This window comes from Arachis ipaensis, chromosome B9, assembly GCF_059453495.1.
Source record: "Arachis ipaensis isolate K30076 ecotype BB chromosome B9, ASM5945349v1, whole genome shotgun sequence".
Classification (NCBI taxonomy): Eukaryota; Viridiplantae; Streptophyta; class Magnoliopsida; order Fabales; family Fabaceae; genus Arachis; species Arachis ipaensis.
The window spans coordinates 35,261,223-35,279,265 of record NC_142444.1 but is presented as its reverse complement, the minus strand read 5'-3'; the positions used below and the strand labels follow the sequence as shown (position 1 = coordinate 35,279,265).

The window sequence follows — 18,043 nt, the reverse complement described above, 5'->3', positions numbered from 1 at the left end:
ACTAAGCTTTTGAGGAAGAAAGAACTTGGCTAAGAAAGGCGTGACCAGCTTATCCCAAGAGTTCAGGCTATCCTTAGGTTGAGAGTCCAACCATATTCTAGCTCTGTCTCTTATAGCAAACGGGAAAAGCATGAGCCTGTAGACCTCAGGATCAACCCCATTGGTCTTAACAGTATCACAGATCTGCAAGAATTCAGTTAAGAACTGAAAAGGATCTTCTGATGGAAGTCCATAAAACTTGCAGTTCTGTTGCATCAGAGAAACTAATTGAGGTTTCAGCTCAAAGTTGTTTGCTCCAATGACAGGGATTGAGATGCTTCTTCCATGTAAATTAGAATTAGGTGCAGTAAAGTCACCAAGCATCTTCCTTGCATTGTTATTATTTTCGGCCATGTCTCCTTCTTTTTCGAAATTTTCAGTCAGATTTTCTCCAGAGAGTTGTGCTTTAGCTTCCCTTAGCTTCCTCTTCAGAGTCCTTTCAGGTTCAGGATCAGCTTCAACAAGAATGTTCTTATCCTTGTTCCTGCTCATATGAAAAAGAAGAAAATAGAAAAGAAAATATGGAATCCTCTATGTCACAGTATAGAGATTTCTTTATGTGAGTAGAAGAAGATATGAATAGAAGATGGAGAATCCAAACACAAGGGTGAGGAGTAGGTTCGAATTCTTAGATGAAGAGGAGTGTTAGTAAATAAATAAATAAATAAATAGAAGGAGGTGAGGGAGAAGAATTTTTGAAAATTAGATAAAATAAAATAAAAGTATTTTTGTTTTTAAATTAAAAATTAGAAATTAAAATTAAAAATTCGAAAATTAAGCAAGGAAAATTAAATCAAATTAAATTAAATTTAAAACAACTAGTTAATTCAAAAAGGAATTTTGAAAAAGGTGAAGGTGATTTTCGAAAATTAGAGATAGAATTAGTTAGGTAGTTTTGAAAAAGATATGATTGAAACAAAAGGATAGGATTAGTTAAAAAAAGATTTGAAAATTAATTTTGAAAAGATAAGAAGTTAGAAAAGATTTTGAAATTGATTTTGAAAAAGATATGATTGAAACTTAATTTGAAAAGGATTTGAAAAAGAAATTTGAAAAGATTTGATTTTTGAAATCAAAGTTGATTACTTGACTAATAAGAAACTAAAAAGATATGATTCTAGAGTTTAAAGATTGAACCTTTCTTACTAGGCAAGTAACAAACTTAAAAATTTTGAATCAATCACATTAATTGTTAGCATTAATTTCGAAAATATGAAATAAAAATAAGAAAAAAATTTTGAAAATAATTTTTGAATACATGGCCGAATACATAGAGGAGGGAAAGGTAGTGATTTCCACTGAGGAAGACCTCAATGGATGTCTACTGGCCTCCAAGGAGTTCCCTAATGAGGAACCATGGGAATCTGAGGCTCATACAAAGACCATAGAGATTCCATTGAATTTCCTTCTGCCATTCATGAGCTCTGATGAGTATTCATCCTCTGAAGAGGATGAAGATGTTACTGAAGAGCAAGTTGCTAAGTACCTTGGAGCAATTATGAAGCTAAATGCCAAGTTATTTGGTAATGAGACTTGGGAGGATGAACCCCCCTTGCTCACCAAAGAACTGGATGACTTGACTAGGCAGAGATTACCTCAGAAGAGACAGGATCCTGGAAAGTTCTCAATACCTTGTACCATAGGCACTATGACTTTTGAGAAGGCTCTGTATGACCTAGGGTCAAGTATAAACCTCATGCCACTCTCTGTGATGGAGAAGCTAGGGATCCTTGAGGTACAAGCTGCAAAAATCTCATTAGAGATGGCAGACAATTCAAGGAAACAGGATTATGGACTTGTAGAGGATGTCTTCGTAAAGGTTGAAGGCCACTACATCCCTAATGATTTCATAATCCTAGACACTGGAAAGTGTATGGATGAATCCATCATCCTAGGCAGACCCTTTATAGCCACAGCAAAAGCTGTGATTAATGTTGACAGAGGAGAATCGGTCCTTCACGTGAATAAGGACTCCCTTGTGTTTAAAGCTCAAGGATATCTCCCTGTAACCATGGAAAGGAAGCATGAAAAGCTTCTCTTAATGCAGAGTCAAATAGAGCCCCCATATTCAAACTCTAAGTTTGGTGTTGGGAGGCCATCATCATGCTCTGAGTATCTGTGAGGCTCCATGAGAGCCCATTGTCAAGCTATTGACATTAAAGAAGCGCTTGTTGGGAGGCAACCCAATTTTATTTAATTATATCTATTTATTTTTCATTGTTATTTTATGTTTTCTGTAGGTTGATGATCATGTGAAGCCACAAAAAAACAACTAAAAAAGCAAAAACAGAATAAAAAATAGTATTAAAAATAGCACACCCTGGAGGAGAAGCTTACTGGCGTTTAAACGCTAGTAAGGGTAGCAGAATGGGCGTTAAACGCCCAGTCTGGCACCATTTTGGGCGTTTAACGCCAGAAATGGGCACCAGACTGGCATTTAATGCAAGAAAGGGGGCACAGAGCTGGCGTTTAATGCCAGAAAAGGGAGAAAAGCTGGCGTTTAAACGCCAGAAAGGGGAGAAAAGCTGGCGTTAAACGCTAGAAATGGGCAGCAACCTGGCGTTTAACGCCAGGATTGGTAATCAAGGGAGCGTTTACACGCCAACATGGTGCAGAGATGAGAAATCCTTGACACCTCAGGATCTGTGGATCCCACAGGATCTCCACCTACCTCATCTCTCTCTCTTCTTCACACCTTTCCATAACACCCTTCCCCAAATACCCTTCACCAATCACCTCAATACCTCTTCCCCAAAAACCCCTCACCTATCAAATCCTACCCTCTTCTTCATAATCTCTTCACCAATCCACATCCATCCATCATAAAACCCCACCTACCTCACCATTCAAATTCAAACCACTTTCTCTCCCAAACGCACCCATACATGGCCGAACCCTACCCCTCTCTCCACTACTATATAAACCAATCTTCAATCCTTCATTTCCACATATCACAAACACTACTTCTACCCCTTGGCCGAAACCTCCACTACCCTACATCTCCCCTAATTCTTCTTATTCTACTCTTTTCTTTCTTCTTTTGCTCGAGGACGAGCAAATCTTCTAAGTTTGGTGTGGTAAAAGTGTTGCTTTTTGTTTTTCCATAACCATTTATGGCACCAAAGGCCAGAAAAACCTCTAGAAAGAGGAAAAGGAAGGCAATTGCTTCCACCTCCGAGTCATGGGAGATGGAGAGATTCATCTCAAGGGTGCATCAAGACCACTTCTATGAAGTTGTGGCCAAGAAGAAGGTGAGCCCCGAGGTCCCTTTCAAGCTCAAAAAAGGTGAATATCCGGAGATCCGACATGAGATTCAAAGAAGAGGTTGGGAAATTCTCACCAACCCCATTCAACAAGTCAGGATCTTAATGGTTCAAGAGTTCTATGCCAATGCATGGATCACCAAGAACCATGATCAAAGTGTGAACCTGAACCCAAAGAATTGGCTTACAATGGTCCGGGAGAAATACTTAGATTTCAGTCCGGGAAATGTAAGGTTGGCATTCAACTTGCCCATGATGCATGGAGATGCACGCCCCTACACTAGAAGGGTCAACTTTGATCAAAGGTTGGACCAAGTCCTCACAGACATTTGTGAAGAGGGCGCTCAATGGAAGAGAGATTCAAGAGGGAAGCCGGTTCAACTAAGAAGGCATGACCTCAAGCCCATGGCTAGGGGATGGTGGGAGTTCATTCAACGCTCAATCATTTCCACTAGCAACCGGTCTGAAGTTACTATAGACCGGGCTATCATGATCCATAGCATCATGATTGGAGAGGAAGTAGAAGTTCATGAGGTTATATCCATAGAACTCTACAAGATGGCGGACAAGTCCTCCACTTTGGCAAGGTTAGCCTTCCCTCATCTCATTTGTCACCTCTGCAATTCAGTTGGAGTTGACATAGAGGAAGACATCATCATTGATGAGGACAAGCCCATCACTAAGAAAAGGATGGAGCAAACAAGAGAGCCCACTCATGGACAAGAGCATGAGAAAACTCCTTATCATGAAATCCCTGAGATGCCTCAAGGGATGCACTTTCCTCCACAAAACTATTGGGAGCAAATCAACACCTTCCTAGGAGAATTAAGTTCCAATATGGGACAACTAAGGGTGGAGCACCAAGAGCATTCCATCCTCCTCCATGAAATTAGAGAAGACCAAAGAGCCATGAGGGAGGAGCAACAAAGGCAAGGAAGAGACATAGAGGATCTCAAGCACTCCGTAATATCTTCAAGAGGAAGAACAAGCCGCCATCACTAAGGTAGACCCGTTCTTTAATTTGCTTGTTCTTATTTTTCTATTTTTCGAAAATTATGCTTTATGTTTTATTTATGTTTGTGCCTTATTACATGATCATCAGTGTCTAGTGTCTATGCCTTAAAGCTATGAATGTCCTATGAATCCATCACCTTTCTTGAATGAAAAATGCTTTTAATTACAAAAGAAAAAGAAGTACATGAATTTTGAATTTTAAAATAGTTTAATTATTTTGATGTGGTGGCAATACTTTTTGTTTTTCTGAATGAATGCTTGAATAGTGCATATTTTTGAATTTGTTGTTTATGAATGTTAAACCTGTTGCTCTTGAAAGAATAATGAAAAAGGAGAAATGTTATTGATAATCTGAAAAATCATAAAATTGATTCTTGAAGTAAGAAAAAGCAGTGAATAGAAAAAAAAGTGGTGAAAAAAAATAAAGAAAAAAAAAGAGAAAAGAAAGAAAAAGAAAAAAGCAGAAAAAGGCAGTAACCCTTTAAACCAAAAGGAAAGGGTAGAAAAAGGATCCAAGGCTTTGAGCATTAATGGATAGGAGGGCCCAAAGGAATAAAATCTTGGCCTAAGTGGCTAAACCAAGCTGTCCCTAACCATGTGCTTGTGGCGTGAAGGTGTCAAGTGAAAGCTTGAGACTGAGTAGTTAAAGTCGTGGTCCAAAGAAAAAAGAGTGTGTTTAAGAGCTCTGGACACCTCTAATTGGGGACTCTAGCAAAGCTTGGTCACAATCTGAAAAGGTTCACCCAGTTATGTGTCTGTGGCATTTATGTATTCGGTGGTAATACTGGAAAACAAAATGCTTAGGGTCACGGCCAAGACTCATAAAGTAACTGTGTTCAAGAATCAACATACTGAACTAGGAGAATCAATAACACTACTGAATTCTGAGTTCCTATAGATGTCAATCATTCTGAACTTCAAAGGATAAAGTGAGATGCCAAAATTGTTTAGAAGCAAAAAGCTAATAGCCCTGCTCATCTAATTAAGACTGATCTTCATAGATGTTTTCGGAATTTATTGTATATTCTCTTTTTTTTATCCTATTTTGTTTTTAGTTGCTTGGGGACAAGCAACAATTTAAGTTTGGTGTTGTGATGAGCGGATAATTTATACGCTTTTTGGCATTATTTTTAATATGTTTTTAGTATGTTTTAGTTAGTTTTTGTTATATTTTTATTAGTTTTTAAATAAAAATCACATTTTTGTACTTTACTAGGAGTTTTTGTGTTTTTCTATGATTTCAGGTATTTTCTAGCTGAAATTGAGGGACCGGAGCAAAAATCTGATTCAGAGGCTGAAAAAGGACTGCAGATGCTGTTGGATTCTGACCTCTCTGCACTCGAAGTGGATTTTCTGGAGCTATCGATATCCAATGGTGCACTCTCAATTGTGTTGGAAATTAGACATCCTGGACTTTCCAGCAATATATAATAGTCCATACTTTACCCGAGATTTGGTGGCCCAAACCGGCGTTCCAATTCAGCATAAAAATTCTGGCGTCAAAACGCCAGAACTGGCATAAAAGCTGGAGTTAAACGCCCAAACTGGCACCAAAGCTGGCATTTAACTCCAAGAAAGTCTCTACATGTGAAAGCTTCAATACTCAGCCCAAGCCCACACCAAGTGGGCCCCGGAAGTGGATTTCTGCATCATTTACTCATTTCTGTAAACCCTAGGTTACTAGTTCTCTATAAATAGGACTTTTGCTATTGTATTCAAAGGGAGATCTTTGATGGGTCTAATGCTATCTTAGACCTTTATGGGGGCTAGCCATTCGGCCATGCCTGGACCTTCATTACTTTTGTATTTTCAACGGTGGAGTTTCTACACACCATAGATTAAGGTGTGGAGCTCTGCTATACTTCATGAATTAATGCAAAGTACTATTGTTTTTCTATTCAACTCAAGCCTATTTCTTCTCTAAGATATTCATTCGCACACAAGAACATGATGAATGTGATGATTATGTGACACTCATCACCATTCTCACCTATGAACGCGTGCCTGACAACCACTTCCGTTCTACATGCAAACAAGCTTGAATGTGTATCTCTTGGGTTTCTAATCTAAGATTAAAACCTTCGTGGTATAGGCTAGAATTATTGGCGGCTATTCTTGAGATCCGAAAAGTCTAAACCTTGTCTGTGGTATTCCGAGTAGGATCTGGGATGGGATGACTGTGACAAGCTTCAAACTCGCGAGTGTTGGGCATAGTGATAGACGCAAAAGGATCAATGGATCCTATTCCAACATGATCGAGAACCAACAGCTGATTAGCCATGCGGTGACAGCGCATTTGGACCATTTTCACTGAGAGGACGGGAGGTAGCCATTGACCACGGTGATACCCAACATACAGCTTTCCATGGAAAGGAGTATGAATGATTGGATGAAGGCAATCGGAAAGCAGAGGTTCAGAAGGAACAAAGCATCTCCATACGCTTATCTGAAATTCCTACCAATGAATTGCATAAGTATCTCTATCCTATTTTATGTTTTATTTATATTTTAATCATCAATTCTCCATAACCATTTGAATCTGCCTGACTGAGATTTACAAGATGACCATAGCTTGCTTCAAGCCGACAATCTCCGTGGGATCGACCCTTACTCACGTAAGGTTTATTACTTGGACGACCCAGTGCACTTGCTGGTTAGTTGCATCGGAGTTGTGAATAAAAGTGTGAATCACGATTGCGCATACCAAGTTTTCAGTGCCATTATCAGAGATCAAAATTTCGTGCACCACATAGCAACATTGTTCTTACTTTCTTCTGTTAAACGGGCAAGTGACCTAACTTTCATTAGATATAACTGTTTGGAATGTGAATTCTAATCGACTTTGATTCCTATTTTCATTCACATTCCAAGTTAATTCTACTTTAATCCATTCACTTCATAGTTTTGTTGTTCCTTATCTCAGTCTCTCCTTGCCTGCTTTTCATAATTATTTTGCTTTACTTGCCTTTCAAATATATTTTACATACCTATTTTCTCTATTCTTTTTTAGGATGACGGATAAGAATGGAAAGGGCAAAGCAAGGGCATCTAGCTCAGGTAAACGAAAGTGAACGACACAGCCCGCTACAACAGCAGATGATGGGCTACAGTCTACAAAACATATCGTTGAGAGAGACAAGTTGATCAGAGTTTACCTCCCACAGATCTATACAAGTTCAACAACCTTTACTCCGAGCTAAAGTTCCCGACTTTTAGAGAGCGCAATCTACAAATGGAAAAAAACTCGAGATTCTCGAAGATATGAAAAAGTAAACTGAAACTGATTTATGATATGGGATGGGGGTTCCTAGAAAGGGATCATGTGGCTGTGAACACGTCGTGAGTCTGGGAGTTTTATGTCAACTACTACAACGCAGCCCTCGACGTAGTTCACCTCAGAAGTCAAAAGATTTCAGTGGCTGAGGAGACTATAGAGCATATCCTCCACCTTCTGCCTAGACCCAGTGGCAAAGATGCTTATGAAAAGGAAGAAGGTGAGAGGAAGCAGATGAAGTTTGACTGGGAATTCTGCCTAGACCCTCAACATTAGTAGCCCCATCATCATCAATACCTATAGCACCACCAGCACCATCAGCATCATCATAGCCAATTTACCACCTTCTACAGAGCCTCTTCCAGCGGATTTATCAGATGGAACATCGCAATAAGCGACGTTTTGATTACCTGAAGAGGATATCTGGCTACACTAACTTCCCATCGGAGGAACCTGACACTCTTTCTGAACCCAGGGAGTAGGAGGAGCAGACCCTAGCAGATGACAGTGGAGATGACAATGACGATTCATTCCACTCTGCATGACTTCATGAGCACCAAGGACGGTGCTAGATTTTAAGTGTGGGGAGGTCGTCCGACTGATCGGTGAATTTTGGGTGACAATTCTTCCATTCTGAACATTTCAGTTTTAGTTTTTATTATGCTTTTAGCTTTTTAGATATTTTGTTAGCATTTTGTTATTTTGGATATATTTTAGTTTATTGCTTTTGTTAGTTTTGTTTGTACGTAACTAGTATCTTTATAGTTTGATGCACTTTTATTTTGGCCTGTATATATGCTTTTAGTCTTTAGTTATATATTATGATTCGATAATATGATGATTGCACCTAATTCAATTTTCTATACACTTGATGATTTGGTTTGATTGAAATTAGGAAATGAACTTAGGATTTTTTATGAATTCTATCCAATCACATTATATATACATATATAAAGAATAAGTTTAGCCAAAATAATGAAATTTTCGAGAAAAATTCTTTATAGAGCATTGATAAATCCCTATTTTATGATTCATCTTGTTCTCAAATTGAGTGTTTTTATCAATTCTTCACCCACTTATTCATATGAATTGCATGGTTTTACTTTCCCTTCCTTATTTTATAATATATGTGAAAACATGTTTCCTATGCTTTAAAAATATTAATTTTAATTATCCTTTATTACCATTCGATGCCGTGATCTGTGTGTTTAAGTATTTTCAAGCTTCATAGGGCAGGAATGACTTAGAAGACAGAAAGGAAACATACAAGAATGGAGGAAAAGCACAAAAATGGAGTTTTGAAGAAAAGGCAGCGACGCGCATGCGTGGACGACGTAGACGCGTCCCTAGCGCAAAATGGTAGCGACGCGTACGCGTGGACAACGCGGACGCGTGCTTTGAGCAGAACGCAAGTGACGCATACGCGTGACTGACGCGTACGCGTGACCAGAAAAAAACTCCAAAAGACGCGAACGCGTGACAGACGCCACGTACAAGAATCTGCAGAAAATATCCTCAGCGATTTCTGGGCCCCTTTCGGCCCAGATCCAAGCCCAGAAATACGGAATATAAGCCAGAGAATGGGAGAATCGAAGAGGATGATGGAGAGAACATTGATAATTCACAATTTTAGGTTTTAGATGTAGTTTTTAGAGAGAGAGAGAGAGGCTCTCTCCTCTCTCTTAGGTTTTTAGGATTTAGGATTTCTATTATGATTAGGCTACTTCTATTCAATCACAGGTTCAATGTTCCTTTAATTAATGTTTCTCTTCTACTTTTATTTATTCTAATGCTTTTACTTGTATTTGACTTATTTTGCCAAATTGACTTATGAACCTTCTCATGTTAGATTTGAATATTCTATTTAATGCATATTGAGGTATTTCAGATTTAAGATTGCTTTCTTCAAATTTATGCTATTAATGCTTTTAATTTAATTTAGATTTTTCTCCTTTTGGTTTTGGTTAAGTAATTGGTAACACTTGAGTTGTCAAACTCAGCAGTTGATTGAGATTTGGGAATTGCTGATTGATTTGGATTGCTCTAAAGCTAGTCTTTCCACAGGAGTTGACTAGGACTTGAGGATCAAATTAATTAGTCCACTTGACTTTCCTTTATTTAGTAAGGGTTAACTAAGTGGGAGCAACAAACAATTCTCATCACACCTGATAAGGATAACTAGGATAGAATTTTCAGTTCTTATACTTTGCCAAGAGATTTTCTAATTATTAATTTATTTTTCTTGTCATTTAAATTACTTGTTCCTTATTTTAAAAAACTCAAAACCAAATATACTTTTTCCATAACCAATAATAAATCATACCTCCCTGCAATTCCTTGAGAGACGACCCGAGGTTTCAATACTTCAGTTATCAATTTTATTGGGTTTGCTTAAGTGACAAACAAGTTTTTGTATGAAAGGATTATTGCTTGGTTTAGAAACTATACTTGCAATGAGAATTTATTGTGAATTCTAAACCATCAATCTTCCGATCATCAAAATGGCGCCGTTGCCGGGGAATTGCAACTGTGTGCCTTATTATTGGTTATTGTAAATATTTTATTTTGCTTGTTTATTTGTTTTTGTTTTTTTTTTTAATTTTTATTAATTACTATGAGTTCTCACCTCCGTCGCTTTAAGTTTGGTTCTAATATTGTTGCAAGGAATGGAAGCTATAACAGGAACACGCATCAAGGTCAAACCAATCAAAGATGGATGGAACCACGAGAATCTGATCAACCCTTTAGGCAACAACACCTTCCAAGGTACCATGGACGACGACCATTCAACAATGCATGTCGAGACAATAGTTATGGTGGACCCCTTCGTGACAACCATCACCCACCAAATTACTACGGTCAAGAGCCATTCCGAGGTGCGTACCAAGATGATAGATATGGTGGACCCCCTTATAGTTACCAACAAGCCCCATCATATACCTATGAACCACCTCCTCAACATAGCTATGAACCACCACACTCACAAGCCACCTACCAACACTCACCTCCATATGACCCTAACACATATCCACCCCAATTCCAATCTAATTACTCCCAAGAACCACCACTTCCCTATGCACCATGTCCATATCCATCGACCCAAGAATCACGGGAGCGTCTCAAGGAAACAGTGAAAAAATTTCATGCAACCCTTAACAAACTGGATCAAGCAATCAATCGATTACCTTCCCAACGTTCGGACACTCAAGGAACCCCCATGGCTTCATGTGGACAATCTAATGAAGAACGTAGCATGAAGGAGATATTCATTCAATCTAAGGTAGAACGGAAGTGGTTGTCAGGCACGCGTTCATAGTTGGGAATGATGATGACTGTCACGATCATCACATTCATATTGAGGTGTGAATGAATATCTTAGGATCGGAATAAGATTGAATTGAATAGAAAAACGATAGTACTTTGTATTAATTCATGAGGAACAGTAGAGCTCCACACCTTAATCTATGGTGTGTAGAAACTCTACCGTTGAAAATACATAAGTGATGAAGGTTCAGGCATGGCCGAATGGCCAGCCCCCAAACGTGATCTAAAGATAAAACTGAAGATGTTCCAAAGATGTAAATACAATAGTAAAAAGTCCTATTTATGCTAAACTAGTTACTAGGGTTTACAGAAATGAGTAAATGATGCAGAAATCTACTTCTGGGGCCCACTTGGTGTGTGCTTGGGCTGAGCATTGAGCTTTACATGTGTAGAGGCTTCTCTTGGAGTTGAACGCCAGTTTGTAACCTGTTTCTGGCGTTTAACTCCACTTTGCAACCTATTTCTGGCGTTTAACTCCAGAATGCAGCATGGAACTGGCGTTGAACGCCAGTTTGCATCATCTAAACTTGGGCAAAGTATGAACTATTATATATTTCTGGAAAGCCCTGGATATCTACTTTCCAACGCAATTGAGAGCGCGCCATTTGGAGTTCTGTAGCTCCAGAAAATCCAATTTGAGTGCAGGGAGGTCAGAATCCAACAGCATCTGCAGTCCTTCTTCAACCTCTGAATCTGATTTTTGCTCAAGTCCCTCAATTTTAGCAAGAAAATATCTGAAATCACAGAAAAACACACAAACTCATAGTAAAGTCCAGAAATGTGATTTTTATTTAAAAACTAATAAAAATGTACTAAAAACTAACTAAATTATATTGAAAACTATGTAAAAACAATGCCAAAAAGCGTATAAATTATCCGCTCATCACAACACCAAACTTAAATTGTTGCTTGTCCCCAAGAAACTGAAAATCAAATAGGATAAAAAGAAGAGAATATACTATAAATTCCAAAATATCAATGAAACTTAGCTCCAATCAGATGAGCAGGACTTGTAGCTTTTTGCCTCTTGAATAGTTTTGGCATCTCACTTCATCCATTGAAGTTCAGAATGATTGGCATCTATAGGAACTCAGAATTCAGATAGTGTTATTGATTCTCCTAGTTCAGTATGTTGATTCTTGAACACAGCTACTTTATGAGTCTTGGCCGTGGCCCTAAGCACTTTGTTTTCCAGTATTATCACCGGATACATAAATGCCACAGACACATAACTGGGTGAACCTTTTAAGATTGTGACTCAGCTTTGCTAAAGTCCCCAATTAGAGGTGTCCAGGGTTCTTAAGCACACTCTTTTTTTGCTTTGGACCTTGACTTTAACCGCTCAGTCTCAAGTTTTCACTTGACACCTTCACGCCACAAGCACATGGTTAGGGACAGCTTGGTTTAGCCGCTTAGGCCAGGATTTTATTCCTTTAGGCCCTCCTATCCACTGATGCTCAAAGCCTTGGATCCTTCTTATTATCCTTGCCTTTTGGTTTTAAGGGCTATTGGCTTTTTGCTCTTGCCTTTTGGTTTAAAGATCTTTTGGCTTTTTCTGCTTGCTTTTTCTTTTTCTTTCTCTCTTTTTTTTTTGCTATATTTTTTTTTCTTTTTTTTTGCAAGCTTTTGTATTCACTGCTTTTTCTTGCTTCAAGAATCAATTTTAGGATTTTTCAGATTATCAAATAACATGTCTCCTTTTTCATTATTCTTTCAAGAGCCAACATATTTAACATTCATAAACATCAACTTCAAAAGACATATGCACTGTTCAAGCATTCATTCAGAAAACAAAAAGTATTATCACCACATCAAAATAATTAAACTAGTTTCAAGGATGAATTCGAAACCATGTACTTCTTGTTCTTTTGTTTTTAGAACATTTTTTCATTTAAGAGAGGTGATGGATTCATATTCATAACTTTAAGGCATAGACACTTAGACACTAGTGATCATATAGTAAAGACACAAACATAAATAAAACATAAAGCTCAAAAATAAAAAAAAAAACAATAAAATAAATAGACAAGGAGATTAAGGAATGAGTCCACCTTAGTGAGGGTGGCGTCTTCCTCTTCTTGAAGAACCAATGGTGCTTTTGAGCTCCTCTATATCTCTTCCTTGCCTTTGTTGCTCCTCTCTCATAGCTCTTTGATCTTCTCTAATCTCATGAAGGATGATGGAGTGCTCTTGGTGCTCCACCCTTAGTTGTCCCATGTTGGAACTTAGTTCTCCTAGGGAGGGGTTGATTTGCTCCCAATAGTTTTGTGGAGGAAAATGCATCCCATAAGGCATCTCAGGGATTTCATGGTGGGGAATTTCCTCATGCTCTTGCTGAGGTCCATGATCTCTTGTTTGCTCTATCCTTTTCTTAGTGATGGGCTTGTCCTCTTCAATGAGGATGTCTCCCTCTATGTCAATTCCAGCCGAATTGCAGAGGTGGCATATGAGGTGAGGAAAGGCTAACCTTGTCCAAGTAGAGGACTTGTCAGCCACCTTGTAAAGTTCTTGAGGTATAATCTCATGAACTTCCACCTCCTCTCCAATCATGATACTATGGATCATGATGGCCCGGTCTATAGTAACTTCAGACCGGTTACTAGTAGGAATGATTGAGCGTTGAATGAACTCTAACCATCCCCTAGCCACTGTTTTGAGGTCATGCCTTCTTAGTTGAACAGGCTTGCCTCTTGAGTCAATTTTTCATTGAGCTCCTTCCTCACATATGTCTATGAGGACTTGGTCCAACCTTTGATCAAAGTTGACCCTTCTTGTGTAGGGGCGTGCGTTCTCTTCCATCATTGGCAAGTTGAACGCCAGCCTTACATTTTTCGGACTGAAATCTAAGTATTTCCCCCGAACTATGGTAAGCCAATGCTTTGGATTCGGGTTCACACTTTGATCATGGTTCCTAGTGATCCTGACTTGTTAAATGGGGTTGGTGAGAACTTCCCAACCTCTTCATTGGATCTCAAGTCGGATCTCTAGATACTCATTCTTTTTGAGCTTGAAAGGAACCTCAGGGATCACTTTCTTCTTGGCCACAACTTCATAGCAGTGGTCTTGATAGACCTTTGAGATGAATCTCTCCATCTCCCATGGCTCAGAGGTGGAAGCAATTGCCTTCCCTTTCCTCTTTCTAGAGGTTTCTCTGGCCTTAGGTGCCATATATGGTTATGAAAAAACAAAAAGCTATGCTTTTAAAACACCAAACTTAAAATGTTTGCTTGTCCCCGAGCAAAAGAAGAAGAAGAAGAAGAAGAGAAATGGAGGGAGGGAGAGAGAGGTAGTTTCGGCCAAGGGGAAGAAGAGAGGGTTGTGTTGTGTGAAAATGAAGAAAGAATGAGGGGTTTATATAGGAGTGGGGGGAGGGTTAGGGTTCGGCCATTAGGGTTGGGTTTGGGAGGGAAAATAGTTTGAATTTGAAGGTAGGTGGGGTTTTTGGGGAAGAGAGGATAGATGTGAGTGGTGAAGAGGTGATGGGGAAGAGTGATTGAGTTGATTGGTGAAGGGTATTTGGGGAAGAGATTTATGAAAAGGTGTAAAGAGGAGAGAAGAAGTGGTGAGGATCCTATGGGGTCCACAGATCAAGTGGGGTCAAGGACTTAACATCCCTGCTCCAATTAGGCGTGTAAAACGCCCTTGTTGTGCAATCCTGGCGTTTAATGCCAGACTGCTGCCTGTTTCTGGCGTTAAACGCCCAAATGTAGCTTGTTTCTGGCATTTAACGCTAGGTAGATGCTTGTTTCTGGCGATAAACGCCAGCTTGGTGCCTGTTTCTGGCGTTAAACGCTAGAAAGATGCTTGTTTCTGGCGTTTAAACGCCAGACTGCTATCCTCCAGGGTGTGCTATTTTTAATGCTGTTTTTCATTCTATTTTTGATTTTTCAGTAGTTTTTGTGACTCCACATGATCATCAACCTAATAAAACACGAAATAAAGAGAAAATAAAATAGATATGATTAAATAACATTGGGTTGCCTCCCAACAAGCGCTTCTTTAATGTCAGTAGCTTGACAGTGAGCTTTCATGGAGCCTCACAGATAATCAGAGCATTGTTGGGACCTCCCAACACTAAACTTAGAGTTTGAATGTGGGGATTCAACACCAAACTTAGAGTTTGGTTGTGGCCTCCCAACACCAAACTTAGAGTTTGACTGTGGGGGCTTTGGTTGACTCTGTAGTGAGAGAAGCTTTTCATGCTTCCTCTCTATGGTTACAGAAGGAGATCCTTAAGTTTTAAATACAAGGTTGTCGTCATTCAGTTGAAGGACCAATTCTCCTCTGTCCACATCAATCACAGCTCTTGCTGTGGCTAGGAAGGGTCTTCCAAGGATGATGGATTCATCCTCTTCCTTTCCAGTGTCTAGGATTATGAAATCAGCAGGGATGTAAGGGCCTTCAACCTTTACTAACACGTCCTCTACTTGTCCATAAGCCTGTTTTCTTGAGTTGTCTGCCATCTCTAATGAGATTCTGGCAGCTTGCACCTCAAAGATCCCAAGTTTCTCCATTACAGATAGTGGTATTAAGTTTATTCCTGACCCCAGGTCACACAGAGCTTTCTCAAAGGTCATGGTGCCTATTTTGCCGGGAATTAGGAATTTGTCAGGATTCTGTTTCTTTTGAGGTAATTTCTGCCTATCCAATGCATTCAGTTCATTGGTGAGCAAGGGAGGTTCGTCTTCCCAAGTCTCATTACCAAATAATTTGGCATTCAGCTTCATGATTGCACCAAGGTACTTAGAAACTTGCTCTTCAGTAATGTCTTCATCCTCTTCAGAGGAAGAATACTCATCAGAGCTCATGAAGGGCGGAAGGAGGTTCAATAGAATCTCTATGGTCTCTAGATGAGCCTCAGATTCCTTTGGTTCCTCAAAGGGATACTCCTTATTGGTCACTGAACGTCCCAGGAGGTCTTCCTCACTAGGATTCACGTCCTCCTCTTCCTCTTTGGGTTCGGCCACACCATGTAAGGCTATGGCCTTGCACTCTCTTTTTGGATTTTCTTCTGTATTGCTTGGGAGAGTACTTGGAGGGATTTCAGTGACTCTCTTACTCAGCTGGCCCACTTGTGCCTCCAAATTTCTAATGGAGGACCTTGTTTCATTCATAAAACTTACAGTGGCCTTAGATAGATCAGAGACTATATTTGCTAAGCTAGATGGATTCTGCTCAGAATTATCTGTCTGTTGCTGAGTGGATGATGGAAAAGGCTTGCTATTGCTAAACCTGTTTCTTCCACCATTATTAAAGCCTTGTTGAGGCTTTGGTTGATCCTTCCATGAGAAATTTGGATGATTTCTCCATGAGGGATTATAGGTGTTTCCATAGGGTTCACCCATGTAATTCACCTCTACTATTGCAGGGTTCTCAGGATCGTAGGCTTCTTCTACAGAAGATGCCTCTATAGTACTGTTGGATGATTCCTTCAATCCATTCAGACTCTGAGAAATTATATTGACTTGCTGAGTCAATATTTTGTTCTGAGCCAATATGGCATTCAGAGTATCAATTTCAAGAACTCCTTTCCTCTGAGGCGTCCCATTACTCACAGGATTCCTTTCAGAAGTGTACATGAACTGGTTATTTGCAACCATGTCAATGAGTTCCTGAGCTTCTGCAGGCGTTTTCTTTAGGTGAATGGATCCACCTACAGAATGGTCCAATGACATCTTTGATAATTCAGACAGACCATCATAGAATATATCCAGGATGGTCCATTCTGAAAGCATGTCAGAAGGACACTTTTTGGTCAGTTCCTTGTATCTCTCCCAAGCTTCATAGAGGGATTCACCTTCCTTTTGTCTGAAGGTTTGAACATCCACTCTAAGCTTACTAAGCTTTTGAGGAAGAAAGAACTTGGCTAAGAAAGCCGTGACCAGCTTATCCCAAGAGTTCAGGCTATCCTTAGGTTGAGAGTCCAACCATATTCTAGCTCTGTCTCTTACAGCAAACGGGAAAAGCATGAGCCTGTAGACCTCAGGATCAACCCCATTGGTCTTAACAGTATCACAGATCTGCAAGAATTCAGTGAAGAACTGAAAAGGATCTTCTGATGGAAGTCCCTAAAACTTGCAGTTCTGTTGCATCAGAGAAACTAATTGAGGTTTCAGCTCAAAGTTGTTTGCTCCAATGGCAGGGATTGAGATGCTTCTTCCATGTTAATTAGAATTAGGTGCAGTAAAGTCACCAAGCATCTTCCTTGCATTGTTATTATTTTCGGCCATGTCTCCTTCTTTTTCGAAATTTTCAGTCAGATTTTCTCCAGAGAGTTGTGCTTTAGCTTCCCTTAGCTTCCTCTTCAGAGTCCTTTCAGGTTCAGGATCAGCTTCAACAAGAATTTTCTTATCCTTGTTCCTGCTCATATGAAAAAGAAGAAAATAGAAAAGAAAATATGGAATCCTCTATGTCACAGTATAGAGATTTCTTTATGTGAGTAGAAGAAGATATGAATAGAAGATGGAGAATCCAAACACAAGGGTGAGGAGTAGGTTCGAATTCTTAGATGAAGAGGAGTGTTAGTAAATAAATAAATAGAAGGAGGTGAGGGAGAAGAATTTTTGAAAATTAGATAAAATAAAATAAAAGTATTTTTGTTTTTAAATTAAAAATTAGAAATTAAAATTAAAAATTCGAAAATTAAGCAAGGAAAATTAAATCAAATTAAATTAAATTTAAAACAATTAGTTAATTCAAAAAGGAATTTTGAAAAAGGTGAAGGTAATTTTCGAAAATTAGAGATAGAATTAGTTAGGTAGTTTTGAAAAAGATATGATTGAAACAAAAGGATAGGATTAGTTAAAAAAAGATTTGAAAATTAATTTTGAAAAGATAAGAAGTTAGAAAAGATTTTGAAATTGATTTTGAAAAAGATATGATTGAAACTTAATTTGAAAAGGATTTGAAAAAGAAATTTGAAAAGATTTGATTTTTGAAATCAAAGTTGATTACTTGACTAATAAGAAACTAAAAAGATATGATTCTAGAGTTTAAAGATTGAACCTTTCTTACTAGGCAAGTAACAAACTTAAAAATTTTGAATCAATCACATTAATTGTTAGCATTAATTTCGAAAATATGAAATAAAAATAAGAAAAAGATTTTGAAAATAATTTTTGAAATTTTT

At 38.7% G+C, this 18,043-nt stretch overlaps 1 non-coding gene across 1 annotated transcript; it reads left to right on the top strand.

Annotated features, from left to right (window-relative positions):
- Positions 1-16,643: 16,643 nt before the first annotated feature.
- LOC148544275 (small nucleolar RNA R71) lies at positions 16,644-16,751 on the top strand. The gene has a single exon (XR_015902016.1). It is a non-coding gene; the product is annotated as a small nucleolar RNA R71 (small nucleolar RNA).
- The last annotated feature ends 1,292 nt before the right edge of the window (positions 16,752-18,043 follow it).